The sequence below is a fragment of the Eurosta solidaginis genome, chromosome 4 (genome assembly GCF_040869045.1).
Source record: "Eurosta solidaginis isolate ZX-2024a chromosome 4, ASM4086904v1, whole genome shotgun sequence".
Taxonomy (NCBI): domain Eukaryota; kingdom Metazoa; phylum Arthropoda; class Insecta; order Diptera; family Tephritidae; genus Eurosta; species Eurosta solidaginis.
Genome location: NC_090322.1, coordinates 49,458,645 through 49,475,545, shown reverse-complemented (window position 1 = coordinate 49,475,545; position 16,901 = coordinate 49,458,645). Strand labels below are relative to the sequence as shown.

The window sequence follows — 16,901 nt, the reverse complement described above, 5'->3', positions numbered from 1 at the left end:
AAGCCAATCATCGTAATCGGTCACGTTCAATCTCGTCACGACGTCGTAGCCGTGCAGACTAGAGGTTTACGCCGATCACTTTATCGGCGGCGGCGGCGTAGGCTCTATTATATACCGGCGGCGGCGGCGTAGGTGGCGCGCCGGCTTACGCCGGTGTTCTTACTTTAAACAGCTTGATTTTTCTATTTAAAAAAATAATATTTAGGAAAGGTTTTGTTTGTATGTATTTAAGAATATCAACATGTTGGCCATTTCGGAAAGATCCGGGGTTTTTGCCTCAAGATCTCGCAGACCGTTCAAAAATTTTCAGGAGTAGCTCCTTGCTGAGGGATTGTCCCTCGTTCGCTTACTCCAGAGAGGCTTCGAACCTAACCCCGGTCTTTGGAATTGGTACTGCTGCGTCGGCAAAAAGAAATAGAGATACATAAAATAGTCACACTTTTGTCTGTATATCTCGTGCAAAGCGTAGTTTCACCTAGGGTTAACTCCTAAAATCGTCGCGAACACAATTCCTTTAAATCATTTGTGGCTCCTTGGCGGCCACGCACAAAGGCGACTTACGGTTGCTATTAATGGTCTTTTAATACTCATGACTCTCGTGGTACAGGGCGCATCCAGTTGTTTCGGCTGTTTTTAAGAGCTATTCCCGATGTGCGAACAGTAGCAATCCCCACCACCAGCCTCTACCACGCCTCCTGATCCTCACACCATATACCAGTACAGAAGCTATAAAAATATAGTGCGTATATACCGCTGCATACCAAGGTGTACTCCATTTCAAATACCCTCTCGAAGGAAGGGAAGTCATATTGCTTACCGACCATAAAGCTCTCATTTTGGCGTTCCGTCAAAACAGCGAAAAGGCACCCCCACGAAGAACACGCCAACTTGAAATATTTAGTCAATTCACTACAGATATTCGTCACTTACCTGGACGTGACAATAACATAGCCGATTTGCTCTCCAGAATTAGCACAATACAGAGCAACGCCATCGATTTTGATGCTATGGCGGTAGCGCAAGCGAGCGACCAACAACTTCAAGACCTTCTTAGTTCAGGTGAGAATAGTTCAATTTCGTTAAAAAAAGTCTCACTTCCAGGCTCACAAGAAAAACTTTTCTGCGACGTCTTCAACGGAATAGTGGGACCTTATGTACCGAACAGCTTTCGGGTAAAGGTGGTTCATAAGCTACACAATTTGTCTCACCCTGGGATAAAAACAACGCAGAGGTTAGTAGCGGAGCGATACATTTGGCCTCGAATGGCCGTCCAAGTTGCTAAAATTGTTCGCGCATGTATTCCGTGTCAGAGAGCGAAGATACAACGACACACAAAGTCACCGCTAGGAAGTTACGCGAACGTGGATGATAGATTTCAGTACATTAATATTGACATCATTGGACCACTACCAACTTCCAACGGTTTCCACTACTGTCTTACGTGTATAGACAGATTTTCGAGATGACCTAGCGTAGCTAATGCGCTGATAGTGGTTGGATATCAGAGTATGGCATACCACAGAAGATTTCCACCGACTTAGGGCGCCAGTTCGAATCAGAGGTATTCAGACCATTAACGAGAATCCTGGGCGTACAAGATTTTCGTACTACACCATACCACCCCCAGTCTAATGGGCTTATTGAACGCTGGCACCGCACACTTAAATCGTCGATTAAGTGTTGCCCTACCAGGAACTGGAGCTTTGCTTTACCTCTCATCCTTCTTGGAATGCGTACTTCCGTGAAGACAGACATCGGCGCGAGTCCCGCAGAAATGCTTTATGGTACACAGTTACGAATACCAGGGGAGTTCCTACACGTGAGAAAAAATCAACTTACAGAAGCAGAATTCATCGAAGTCTTAAGAAAAGCAATAATGGACTTGCCAACAACAAAACCAGGTCGACACGGAGAAGTTTCAGCTTATGTACAACCAGCGCTAAAAGATGGTAAATATGTTTTCGTACGAACTGATCGAGTTCGCGAACCATTGGAGCCAAACTACGAAGGACCGTACGGGGTTACATGGAAAAACAAAAAATTCTTTGTAATAGGAATCCGACAGAGAGAAGCAAAAATCTCTATCGATCGATTAAAAGCGGCATATATTTTTAACGATAGCGATATCGAGGATACGACGCTCACAGTACAAGGTCCACAGATTGAGCCCGCGACGTCCACAACTCCGGCTCAACGAAGTGAAGACAATTACAACGCAAAAGACGCAGTGGCTGTAAAATATTCATCATCAGGACGTCAAGTCCGAATCCATCTTCGGTATAGTTAGTCAAATAACTAGCCGGGGATATTGTGGTGACTATCAGATAGCCAAGAACAAATCTTTCATTCGTTCAAACCGTAACACTGGTTACGTTATCGACAACGCAAGCAGCCTATACTTATGTAAGATCGCTGACAATGACATTTCCATCTTCCCTTTTTATACTCAGTTGAGCAGAGCTCACAGAGTATATTAACTTTGATTGGATAACGGTTGGTTGTACAGGTATAAAGGAATCGAGATAGATATAGACTTCCATATATCAAAATCATCAGTATCGAAAAAAAATTTGATTGAGCCATGTCCGTCCGTCCGTCCGTCCGTTAACACGATAACTTGAGTAAATTTTGAGGTATCTTGATGAAATTTGGTATGTAGATTCCTGGGCACTCATCTCAGATCGCTATTTAAAATGAACGATATCGGACTATAACTACGCCGACTTTTTCGATATCGAAAATTACGAAAAATGAAAAAAAATGACATAATTCTATACCAAATACGAAAAAAGGGATGAAACATGGTAACTGGATTGGTTTATTGACGCAAAATATAACTTTGGAAAAAACTTTGTAAAATGGGTGTGACACCTACCATATTAAGTAGAAGAAAATGAAAAAGTTCTACAAGGCGAAATCAACAGCCCTTGGAATCTTGGCAGGAATACTGTTAGTGGTATTGCATATATAAATAAATTAGCAGTACCCGACAGATGATTTTCTGGATCACCTGGTCCACATTTTGGTCGATATCGCGAGAACGCCTTCACATATACATCTAAGGGCCACTCGCTTTTAAAACCCTCATTAATACCTTTAATTTGATATCCATATCATACAAACACATTCTAGAGTCACCCCTGGCCCACCCTAATGGCGATATCTCGAAAAGGCGTCCACCTATAGACCTAATGCCCACTCCCTCTTAAAATGCTCAGTAACACCTTCCGTTTGATACCCATATCGTACAAACATTCTAGAGTCACCCCTGGCCCACCCTAATGGCGATATCTCGAAAAGGCGTCCACCTATAGACCTAATGCCCACTCCCTCTTAAAATGCTCAGTAACACCTTTCGTTTGATACCCATATCGTACAAACATTCTAGAGTCACCCTTGGCCCACCCTTGTGGCGATATCTGGAAAAGGCGTCACCTATAGAACTAAGACCAACTTGCATTTAAAATACTCATTAACACCTTTCATTTGATACCCATATCGTACAAACACATTCTGGAGTGACCCCTGGTCCACCTCTATGGCGATATCTCGAAAAGGCGTACACCTATAGAACTAAGGCCCACTCCCTTTTAAAAGACTCATTAACACCTTTCATTTGCTACCCATATCGTACAAACGCATTCTAGAGTCACCCCTGGTCCACCTTTATGGCGATATCTGGAAAAGGAGTCACCTATAGAACTAAGATCAACTCGCATTTAAAATACTCATTAATACCTTTCATTTGATACCCATATCGTACAAAAACATTCTGGAGTCACCCCTGGTCCACCTCTGTGGCGATATCTCGAAAAAGCGTCCACCTATATAACTAAGGCCCACTTCCTTTTAAAATACTCATTAACACCTTTCATTTGCTACCCATATCGTACAAACACATTCTAGAGTCACCCCTGGTCCACCTCTATGGCGATATCTCGAAAAGGCATACACCTATAGAGCTAAGGCCCACTCCCTTTTAAAAGACTCATTAACACCTTTCATTTGCTACCCATATCGTACAAACGCATTCTAGAGTCACCCCTGCTCCACCTTTATGGCGATATCTGGAAAAGGCGTCACCTATAGAACTAGAGCTGCCATGGGAACACTAAAAAAGAATGGGAAGTTGTAAATAGCATTATCAACCGAAATAGCTCTGGTAGTGAACGGGTTATTGCTCTGAATAATTGTGGCAATATGATTGACGACCCCTCTGTTGTTGCTGATATTTTTAATGATTTTTTTGTGTCTGTTGGTCAATGCAATACTTCTTCCTGCAACTGCATCATGTCCAGTGGTGACGCATCTATTTCTAGGTGCAGTTTTATGTTTGAACCCTTCACAGGTACTGAGCTCCTTGCAATAATAAAAAGTCTAAGCAACTCTGGCTCTAGTGGATACGACGGTATTTCAAATAAACTTCTTAAAAACATAGCCCTTAATATGCTGGACGTACTAAAGCATCTATTTAATACTAGTGTTTTTACAGGAATTTTCCCCGATGCCTTGAAATGTGCAATTATTATACCCGTGTTTAAAAAGGGTAACAGGGAAGATAAAAATAACTATAGGCCTATTTCACTTCTATCCTCTATATCTAAGGTCTTTGAAAAAGCTCTTAAAAATCGAATTATGCAGTTTCTAGAAAGCAGAAGCTTTTTTAGTCCAAGGCAGTTTGGTTTTAGAGCAAACCGCTCTACTGAAGATGCTCTACGAGAATTCTGCTCTTTTATTTATCAAGAGTTGGACAATAAAAAAAATTGCGCTGGTCTTTTCGTAGACATAACCAAAGCTTTTGACACGGTAGATCATGCTATTTTAATAAGTAAATTGTATGATGCCGGTTTTCGAGGATTTGTACATAAGTGGTTTCAATCATACCTTTCTGAAAGGGTACAATGCGTCAGAGTTTGCGGAAAGCTGGGGAAGACTAATCCAATCATGAGAGGGGTTCCGCAAGGCTCCGTGCTCGGTCCCATCTTATTTTTAATTTATGTTAATTCAATTTTTGATATGCCCTTCTTGGGGGAAGTCACTGCAAACTCATGAGTTTTAGTCTAAATATAAAAAAACCACCGGATGTAAGTATTGTTTTTCATTCTGCGATTTGCGAGCGATTTGCTTTACATGACAATATGTGCCAAGTTTTTCAGTCCGGTACCTTCGCCTCGCTTGTGGCCTGTAGTAAGTACTGCTTCACGATAGACTATGTTGATGAATTTCAGTATCTGGGTGTAACGGTTGATACGAATATGAGCTGGGGTAACCATATATCCCGTCTAAAAAAATATCTTCAATTCTCTTTGCGTTGTCTTTATCATCTCAGAACTTCCGGTTCCAACAATCTTCTCAAAATAGTTTATTATGCGGTCTTTCATTCTAAATTAAAATACGGAATCAGCTGCTGGGGTGGCGCCACCCTTAACAAAACCCAGCCGTTACTAGTATTGCAAAAGTATGCTGTTCGAAAAATATCTAATGTTAACCGGCTGCATCCATCGAGAGAACTTTTTAGAAGTCTAGGGATTCTCCCAGTCAAGGACCTGTATTATTTCAAAGTTTTAAAAATTTTTTTTATTAGATGTGGCTATCTGCAAAGTATGAGGTCGGAAAAAGGCACCGTCATATCACATTGTGCGAAGAAACCCAGGTACCCCCATTTAATGTAATGGCAATCAGCACCGATAAACATCTCGTGGAGTCATTGAAAAAACTAGTTTTTAATATTATTAGTACTGTAAAAGGTTTCAATAATATGCTGAATTAAATTATAATATGTATTTATTAGAAGCAATATAATAATATATATGACAAAAAAAAAAAAGTTATGACGAATGTATATAAATATTCATGTTTAACATGTCAGCCTGTATCCATTCGCAGGCGTTATTATCATTCAAACCATAAACCAGTATGCAGAGCTTACAACAATTGTCCTATTGAAGGAAAAAAAAATAACTAATTCTGTTATTATTATTGTACTCATATGTAATTATTGTTAAGATACGAACATGAACATGGTAATAAATTTTCCCGAAGCGTAGTAAACGCCTGGGGACCAAAGGAAAAAGCTCTCAACTGAGTATGTAATGTTCGGTTACACCCGAACTTAGCCTTCCTTACTTGTTTCTTTTGATCATAGATCCGATTGCACGTGTAACGCGAACTTTGTAATATTTCATTTATTTGTAATTAAATATATAATATTAATTAGAACACAAACGTACATATATTTTCATATGGATAAACCAGCATTCCCAACAAAGCTTTTTGGAGCTACCAAACTATTTTCTTTTATAAATAGCGTTTGGTTCTTAATCTCTGAAGAAAAAATCATCATCAAAGCATAAAATTATAAATTTCAAAAAGACAATTCGACACCTAATTTGTTATCGAAGAGTTTGTATCGAACGTTCGATAAGTTTTCAAAGTCTTCGAAGTCGGGTGTTCCTGCAATCACCTTTAGAGCAGTACCTAAAATGTTAATACTCCTAGCCTGTCTATGGTGAATGTCCAGTGTTGTTAAAAGAACTTTTATGTGTGAAATGTCTGAGTCGAGTAGCATTCTCATATGGGATAAGGGGAAATGCGTTGTTAGTCCTTTCGTTTCTTCTGCTATTTCTTTATATACCGTAAGATTGGTGCTATGCTTAAGATAGCCGAAGTGTGTCCAAACTATTACGTCGCCATCCTGGATCGGTATATAATCGGAAGTCGAGTAGTCCGTCAATTTTGCTATTGCCGTTTGGATGGAGAGCATCATAATGGGGATCCTGAAAGATGGGGGAAAATAACCTTCTTTTAATTTACCTTATAATATTGAAAGATATTCCACGGTTTTCATCTCAGGTTGTCCTTATGGACCACCCTCCCTTTTATGAGAACCGTGGTTCCTAGATCTGTCTCAACCCTTTCTTCGACATATAAAGGGGACAGTTTATTTCCCAGTCGTCTATTCGTCTGTACTAGTACGCGTTCCCCTACGTCGAACACCATATTCTGTCTGGAAGGGTTATTTCTTTCCAATTGTGCTTGTTGTGCTTTCGTTATTTTCATGGTTATCTCATTTCTCATGTCGGTTGGTGTAGCGTAAACTACATCAATCGGTTTTTCATTGGTCACCGAATGAATCGTTCGGTTGTATTCAATTGTTGCCAGTAATATAAGGTCTGTCGTCTCGCAGATTTTTCTGTCCAATTTCAGACATCTGGCTATCTCCAAAAGTGTACTATGGAGGCGTTCAACCTGCCCATTCGAGGTGCTATGAAGAGGTGGCGCGTTGACGATGTCAACATTGAAGCTATTTTTTAGTAACGAGGTTATCGTTTCAGAATTTAAAGAGGCCTCGTTATCACAATAAACAGTCTTTGTCCCTGGGAATATATTCATTAGTTGAATAATTGGGTATTTTATATCTGAGATTGTTCGAGATGGTATAGGCTGTACCACAGCAAATTTCGAAAACTTGTCGAGACATGTCAAAAAGTATTTTTTATCTGTTGAGAATATGTCAATGTGCAAAATTTCTCCGGTATAGGATGGGACCGGTGTTACACCATACTCCTGCTTTCGTGGGTGCCTATCGTATTTGGCCTTACTGCAGATCTTACAATTCGCGACCACTTCGTTTGCCAGTTTGGTCATTTTTGGGAAGTAATAATCACGAAGGATTTGCTTGACATTCTCCTGGGCAGCTCTGTGAGCTCGATTATGTTCGGCAAGAACAATCTCCCTCTGTTCGTCTTTATTTACAATGTCGGTCACCATATTTTTACAGTGCCAGAACTTTGTTGCCGGAAAGCACCTTATAAGTTCATGTTGTATGCTGGCCAGTATTGGCAAAGCGCAATGTATGGCGTTTACCACATTTGGGTTCACAGCTGTTTTAATTTCTTCAATGAGATTATCTTTATTTATGAATTGAATAACATGACGAGTTTTCTCGCCGAAATATATAAAATTCCGTTTTAGGTTCAATATTAATTAGAACACAAACGTACATATATTTTCATTTGGATATACCAGCATTCCCAACAAAGCTTTTTCGAGCTACCAAACTATTTTCTTTTATAAATAGCGTTTGGTTCTTAATATCTGAAGAAAAAATCATCATCAAAGTATAAAGTTATAAATTTCAAAAAGACAATTCGACACCTAATTTGTTATCGAAGAGTTTGTATCGAACGTTCAATACGACGAGGCGACAATTTGTGTTACGGAAAGCGAAAACGATTATTTTATACTCGTTCTTGATCTATATCGAATTACGGAAAGCCACCCCTGCATTGGTGCTACAAATTGGCGTCAGTCATCTCGAAACAGGGATAGCTGGCGTGACTTGTTACTAAACGGTCAAAATCGCTTGGGCGGTTAAGCGCCATTCAATGATGATGATGAAAGGCTACACCAGTGGTGAGACTGACAAATTACTGCAGAAATTTAAATAAAAAGATTTAAAGGCATTGATGCCATTTTCTGCTTTGATCGCTATTTTCTTGCAAAAAAAAATAATGGAAAGGAATGGAAGCTGTTGAATAAGTAATAGACGCCGGTAGCCAGATACAAATTTGTACACAATGATTAGCACAAACTAAAAAATTTAGCTTTATGTTAATTGAAACAAGTCTAATTAGTATAATTAAAATATTTAAAAATTTTTTAAGCTCAATTTTAAAATCGTTGAAACAATTTCTTCACAATTGAATATTTCAAGTTCAAGACTAGTCAATATTTGCACGCACATTACATGTAGTTGTGTATCTACACACAAATATTTACACACGAACATTTATTTAACTTACGAGTTGCTAAAATTGTATCTGCCTTTTTCTAGATTAGACAAAGCGAAATTTTTGAATAGATTTTCAGTGATTAGCTAACGCTTAACGGAAACGGATGCTTTTTTTAGAGTTTGCTATTTTTTCCGGTTGGAGAAAATTGTGAGAATAGCCTTAATTTAATAAGAGATTAAAGGAAATTTATTTGGATGTGAAAGTGAGTGTTAATTTTAACAAAAAATTAAAAAAACGTAAAAAACTGATAAAAAAAATGAAAACAAGTAAGGACGGGACTTCATACCTTTCATGAATTGGGCTGAACAACAATCTAACCCCATTCGTAATATCCAAATAATCGGCTGGATAAGATATGAAATATATAGTGAACAGATGTACATACCTAAGCGATTTTCAAGATAAGTAAAAAAATAAAAAATAGGTAGGTTCTTTGGTAGGAGGCATAATTGATGGTTTATATGGGGTATGTAATATATATACCACTGATCTCTATGATTTACTCATACAACAATATATGCTATATACGTAAGCATTTGGTGAAATTTGAAGCTTCTAGCTTTTAAAATGGTGTAGAAATTTCGAAAAGTTTCTTATATGAAGAATCGGTTGTAGGGGACATATGCTATATATACGACCGATCTTGTCGAATTTTTCATACAACAATATATGCTATATACGAAAGCGTATGATGAAATTTCAAGGTTCTAGCTATTAAAATGGGCAGAAATTACGAAAAGTTTCTTATCTGAGCAATCGGTTGTATGGGATACATACCATATATAAGACCGATCTCTATGATTTTTTGAATGAATGCTCTACACTTAAGCACTCGGTGACATTTGAAGCCTCTAGCTGTTAAAATAGGGCAGTAATTACGAAAAGCTTCTTGACTGAACAGTCGGTTGTGGGGTATATATGCTATATATACGACCGATCTCATACATTTTTTCAGACAACGATATGTGCAATATACGAAAGCATATGGTGAAGTTTGAAGCTTCAGTCTGATAAATTGAGGAAGATATGACAAAAATTCTCTTTTCTGAAAAATCGGTTGTATGGGGGATATATGCTATAGTGGTCCGATCCGACGGGTTCAGCCACATGTCTAATCCGACACCTAAATTTACCGGCTCACCGGCTCAAATTTTATCAAGATATCTCAAAAATTGAGGGACTAGTTTTCATCAAACAGACAGACGGACATGGCTAAATTAACTCAGCTCTTCATCCTGATCATTTCGGTATATTTAAGGGTGGGTCTATCTATTTTCCTTTAAGGACTTACAATTTTGAGATTCGTGACAAAGTTAATATGTATGCCATTTCATTTTCATGAAAGGTATAACAAGTAAGTGTGTCTAGGTTCGGGTGTAACCAAGCGTTATATACTCTGCGTGAGTTTCAATTGTACAGTTCATTTCAGATAAATTACTTTTTTGAATTTTGTTACGAGAGATTTATTTTTTTGAGGTGATCAGAAAAGAGGTGTGGCACCGCCCATTAAAAAAATGTTTCTCCCAATTTTGTCTTACAATAAAACTTGGTAAGTGAAATATCCTTGATACAAAACTATTTTTCGCCAAGATATAGCTTATTATTCTAGTGTGCGACCCTTTTAAATATCTTTTATAAAAAATTGGCGTAGTCTTTAAACGATTCCGTCCATTTTTGCCAGATATATTTCCTGCTTTAAGAAAAGTATTTCTTGCCAATTTTTATAACGATGTGTTAATTTTTCTTCGAGTTATGGCTCCCGAAACATAGAAATTTGCTTTGACATAAAAGGGGCGGTGTCACGCCCATTTTCAAGAATTGTAATTTTTCCTTTTTCTTCTTATAATTTCACTTGGGAAATGAAACACCATTGATATATAGCTTTTTTCCATAGGTATGCTTATTAAATTCGTCTACGACCCTTTCAAAAATATATTATATAAAAGTGGGCGTGGTCTTTAACGGATTTCGTATACAAGCTTACCTGCGGATGCCAGCATAGTTACATAGGACAAACAGGACGGCAAATAAGAACGAGGTTCAGAGAACATATTAGAGATTACAACAAAAAAATACGGAATCCAAATATTATACCCGAGTCTAACTTCGCGAACCACATGGTCGAGAATGAATGTTCCCCAGCAAACATCAATAAAACAGTTAAGGTTCTTCACATACAAGCAAAAGGCCGACGTGCCAACGTACTCGAAAACATGGAAATCTACAAACAGAAAACATTCGACGGTGAATAATAAACTTACAAATAAATACAATTTCTGACACAATGTTCGAACCTTTAAAACTTGTTTACAAGAAACAAAGTAATCACACAGGTACAACAGACAAACACACAACAACAAATAAACACAAAAGAATTAACACACCAAAACAACAAATCCAGAACGAAGGTCAAACGACTAAAATTACGGATTTTTACCTACCCCAGTCAGCCGCACAAATCGATTAGTGAACCACCCTCGGTTCTCAATGAACACACATCACATACACATAACTAAATATACACAAGCATCAATTTTGACAATACCTGCTCATGTACCTATGAACTATAAATAAAGGACAAACGACAACAACAGATCAGAACGAAAATCGACACTGATGATGGCACAACGCCGAAACCGGTTTGTCCCAAAACCAAATTTGACAAGGGATGACGGAAATTCGTTCCGATATACAAAATTCATTTTATCACAAGTGGGCGGCGCCACGCCTATTTTCCAACAAATTTTCAAATTTTTGTCAAGAGTTTCATCATCAGTCCACACATCAAATTTCAACATTCTAGATCTATTATTTATCTAATAAATAATTAGGTTTTTTGTGTCTTTCAAAATGTTATATATGTAAAAAGTGGGCTTGGTTATCATCAAATTTCACTAATTTTAAATAGCGATGGGAGATGAGTGCCAAGGTACCCATATACCAAATTTCGTACACCAAATAAGATACGAGTATCTCAATATTTCCTCCAGTTATCGTGTGCACAGACAGACGAACGGACAGGCGGTCGGATGGACGGACATGGCTAAATCAATTCTTTTTTCATCCTGAGCATTTTGATATGTATTAGTCTATATTTATCTCGATTCGTTTATGCTGTTACGAGCAACCGTTATGTCAGAAAAAGTTATTATACTCTGATTGAAACGCAACACTACGGACTCAATCAGTCTATGTGAGGTCCTCATGGTCCGGCCAGTTCAACCTGATTGAAACGGCGTAGATGTAACAACGGTGGCTCAATAATAAAAAGATGAGTATTTGACTTAGCTACTTGTGTAATTTAACTTCGGATGCTTGCTTTATGATTTTTATTATTATTTTTTTTTTTTATTTTTTTTGCCGCTTAAGAAGCTATTAAAAATTTAATATTGCCAATTTAAATTAAAACCAGTTTTAATAACGAATAATTTTTTTTTAAGTCTAAGCAAAGTTTCGCAAAGCAAATTTCAATGCCGCTTAAAGAAGGGTGCGGGTAAAGTGGCAATAAACAGCCGTAAGCAAGAAGTTATTTAGGTTAGCTGCAATGTTATTGAAATAAATTTACTTAGACGAAATTTTTTTAAGTTTAATCATTTCATTTTATTTAAAAATTTGGTTAACTAAATTCTATTCCATATGAGTCAATCGGTGAGTATGAATATTTTCATATTTGATCGAAGAGCTGAAGCAGCAAAATTATATAGATTTCCCTCTGACTTTCACAACGACTCAAAGCTTTCACTCGAGTTTTCAGTTAGCGCTGTTCCGTTGCAACACAACAACAACATTCTTCAAAGGGAAGCCCCCGGCAGCGATTCGCACTAGTTCCACACTAGCGCAGAACTACTGCATTAAAAGACGATACTGGTTAAAATTGTATTCGCGGTACTTTCACTTGACGCCTTTAATATTATGATGTCCTACGAAATACAATAGCAAGGATTTGTAGATCTTTCGAACGCGTTCTTAACTGGTTTAAAGATAGGTGACTCTGAAATAGTCGCAGCCTTGGATTAATAAATTTAAATATATATAGCTCAGACTTATGCGCAGTTGGGTACAAGTGTGACAACTGTCTTGCTTTGCATCCGATTAGCACCAGTTGGGAGGTAGTCATTTAACCCGTAGTGCGAAAATGTTGGGTCATTATCACTAACTGGCGCTTAAAACCTAAGCGATTTTCGCAGCTTCGCCAGCTATATCTGTTTCGAGATAACTGATGCCAATTGGAGCATCAAGGGAGGTCAAGTCTTCCCCTACCTGACTCTGCAAACTCAGTGGACTCCCACTTATTCTTCTTCCAACTGCGGTGTGAACTGAAATATTTTCTGGGCCGGCGCGTCTTCCTCCATTTACAATACCTAGCCAACGATGCTTTTGAGCATTTAGTCGCTGCACTATTTTCATATATGCATAGAGCTCATTCAGCTCATAATAATACCTTCTTCGATACTCGCCGTCGGCATCATCGACAAGACTATAAATATTCAGGAGAATTTTTTTACCGAACACTTCTCTCGACACCGTTCATGATTCCTAGCCATACATCAGGACAGATATGATGAGCGACTTATAGAGCGTGATTTTTGTTCGCCGAGAGAGAACTTTACTTTTCAATTGTCTACTCAGTCCAAAGCAACTCTTGTTGGAAGAATTATTCTCCGTTTGATTTCTAAGCTGACATTATTTTTGGTTCCTTCACAGTCTTCAGTTTATATCTATCATCACTGACATGACTGTCAAGGTGTAAATGTTCCGTTTCTTTCTAGGACGACAGCAAGTACTTCGTCTTGTCATCATTTACCTCAATACCGACTTTTTTAGCCTCTTTATCTAAACCATGGCGACCGCCGGAAACAAGTTTTTTTCAATTAGAGTTAAGTCTAGGAAGGGTCGCCTCTCGGCAGTAATTTGGCAAACACTCCTAGTGTTTCCGCCATGAGAAGCTTCTCTGCCTTGCAGATGTCGTTTGGAGTCGGCGTAAAACATGTAGGTCCCGTTCCACCAATTTGAAGTTAAAAAAAAAAAATGAGTACGAAGTAAGTTGGAAGAGACACTCGGCCTAACACCTCTTTGGAGGCTATCCCACCTTGCATTTATTTATTTATTTTATCTAATCAAGAAAACGCAGATCGTTTAACTGTACGCTCCTTTAATAGATTGCACATCAACGGTTTAGTTCTGTTGCTAGAATATTCCTCTCCAGCATTTTGTTATGTCGTTTGGCTTCGAATGGCTCTGAGATGTCCTTCACAATCCTTGCGGACCTGGTGCGTATCCCTTCTCCGGGATCTGGCACATCCTGAAGATGTGCTCAATGATAGATCTACCAGATATATGCAAAAGCACACTAGTCGATGCAGTTTGCTTAATTTTTCTATTGTTGTTCTTTGCGTGGTCTTCAGCTAACAAACTAAGGAAGTATAGGTGACTATTGGCTTCACAGCAGTAAAGGCAAGGCGAATAAAGCTTGTGTTGCTTTGCTTAAGCTAGCATCTATATGAGCATTCCACGTGAGAGTTCTGTTTAATGTAGCCCTTAGGTACTTTGCTTCCATTCAAATTCGGATTTTGGTGCCCACCAGGGATGGTTCTGGCATGGAAAGATTTCTTCTCCGTGTCAAAGGCACTAGGACAGTTTTATTCGAATTGATAGATAGTTCTAAGGTATCACACCACACTTCTATGATGCGCAGAGTTTGTTGCATGCGATTGAATATTGTTTCCATGTGCATCTCTATGATGCAGATTACTAATTAATCTGCATACCTTTCTGTATCGAATTCATTGGATTTTAGCAACTGAAGGAGTTCGTATATGACTAAGTTTCACAAGCGGGAAGGGGTGTGCTCTTCCTTAAGGGCAGCTCCTGGTGAGAAAAATGGTCTCACTTCTCCCTACTAGCTGAATACTGATTTTTCTTCTCCTTTAGCATATTAGATTAGCACTTAATTGCTATTATTTACTTTAGCTTCTCAACTGAATGGAACTTGAGAAATGATAGATCACGTTCGTTAGTGAACTTGTGATTTTATTGCTGTTGTAAAGTGATAAATGTTTAATTTTGTAATAAAACGTAAGAAAACAAAGATAACATAATGAAGTATCTAAGACCTGTAGCTGAAAATGTGGCAGACTTACATTATATGTATATAAGTCTAAAATCACGCCATCGAAAAAGTTGTATAAAACGCCAGCATCAAATATAAAAAAATATTGTAACGAATTTGCTTGCAAATCCTCTTATTTGCAATCCTCTGCTAAGTTCGAATCACTAAACTGTTGAATAAATAACTCCAATTTGTAATAATGCAAAATGGCCTTTATTAAAGTACTTCACAATAACAAACTGTGCAACGAATAGCTTGCTTAATAACCACACTGATTGATAGCTCAATGAAACTCTACTATAACACTGCTATTGCTCGCTAGATATCGTCTTAATCAAACTGCTTGACAACTCAAATCAAACTGAATTACTTCTTACTCGCTTGCCCCGCGTTTATAGTTTACGCTGCATACTTCTAGGCTCTTCCATTTCCAGAACTTACCAACTATATTCGTGTGTGTATAGTTCTCATATAGTTTCTACTTGTTTACAATTGTCTACTTTTTAGCGCTTCTCAGATGTACATATGTGAGTTTGTAGTTTACAGTCTCCCGCACACACATAAGCGTATAAGTAAATTCAGCTGTGTGTGACATCTCATCTCTCGCTGCCTTGTATGTAAATGTTGCTCGTCGAAATGTGTACATATGTGTAGACGCAATTATTGATTCGTTTATGTAGATACATAATGATTGAATTATTGATGTGAATTCACGTCACTGCTTAGCATCGGCCTGGAGATGGCAGCACTCCTTAGTTTTGCTAATATTCGTAATACTGCCCTCCACCTAAGTCTGATCGTCCCGATCAGACAAATCTCCCAATCTAAACGCCGCTAGCATCTCCAAATGTACCACCCTTCTAATCCGTGGTTTCCCAGTGGTTTGTATGCGGTAGATGATATCACTGATCTTCTTCACAACTTTGTACGGGCCTTCCCAACTGCACCGAAATTTGGCTGGAACACCTTTCCGCCGGTGAGGGTTGTTTAACAGTACCAAATCTCCCGCCAAGAAATCTTCCGAATTAAAGTTCTTGTCATGCCAGTGTTTCATCTTACTACTCATTACCCTGGGCCGTTCCTTCACACTCTGTTGTTTGGTCAATGAACCACTTCGTAGAGCTTGCGCTGGACGGATTTGCTTTGCATAATCGGTATCGTTCCCACATTTCACAAGAGTAGTGCGCTCCGGCTTGAAACTACCCTCGCATTCTTTCTCGGAAATTCGTTGCTTCGTTTTCCTGCGTCTTTTAGGTTTTGTCAATGGCAGTGTTTCTCTCGCAGGTACTTTTGATTTTGATTTATTTGGCCCATTCGATCTATCAACCTTTGCCTTTGACTTTCGTGGTCTTTGTCGAGTCTTTTCCACCAGTACCCGATTACTGCTGAACCCTTTTTCCAAACTAAAGTTAAGTGGCACATCTTGGTTCTCATAATACATCACCCTTCTCTGCATATCGATCTTGATGTCATGGTCAACCAAGAAATCCACTCCCAATATAACTTCATCAACAATCTCCGCCACAACGAATTTGTGTAAAACCATGACCTTCCCAATTAATACCTCACAAACCACTTCGCCTTGGACTTGATTATACTCGCCTGTGACCGTACGCAATCTTGCTCCAGGTAATGACTTTACTCTCCTGTTGACCAAGTCAGATCGGATCAAGGAATGAGATGCGCCCGTATCTACAGTCAGTACACGTTCTTTACCATCCACATTCCCTCTGACGGTAAGACTGCTTGATTTCCTTCCAATTTGCGACACAGATATCACAGGACATTCAATAGCCGGGGCAAGTTTTCGTTCTTTACATTCGACACGCTCTTGCTCATTTTCGCCAGCCTTGCGTTTGCGGCTACCCACATTGTTGGAACTATTAGGACCAAGATCGCAATGACGTGCAATGTGACCTGGGTTGCCGCACTTGAAACATTTAATAACTCGGGCATTCTTCTGTTGAGATCCCTTCAGTGCTTCCAAAATTGTGTCT

At 38.7% G+C, this 16,901-nt stretch overlaps 1 protein-coding gene across 2 annotated transcripts in view; it reads left to right on the top strand.

Annotated features, from left to right (window-relative positions):
• Positions 1-16,901, top strand: part of LOC137249708 (acidic phospholipase A2 PA4) — a 102,663-nt gene that overhangs the window by 18,305 nt on the left and 67,457 nt on the right. Inside the window, exon 1 of one of the 2 annotated variants that reach the window (XM_067781470.1) lies at positions 8,879-8,997. The exons of the other annotated variant lie outside the window; for it this stretch is intronic. The gene's annotated coding sequence lies outside the window, so the exon portion shown is untranslated. Of the gene's footprint in view, positions 1-8,878; positions 8,998-16,901 lie in introns of those variants that run through there. 2 annotated transcript variants of the gene reach the window in all.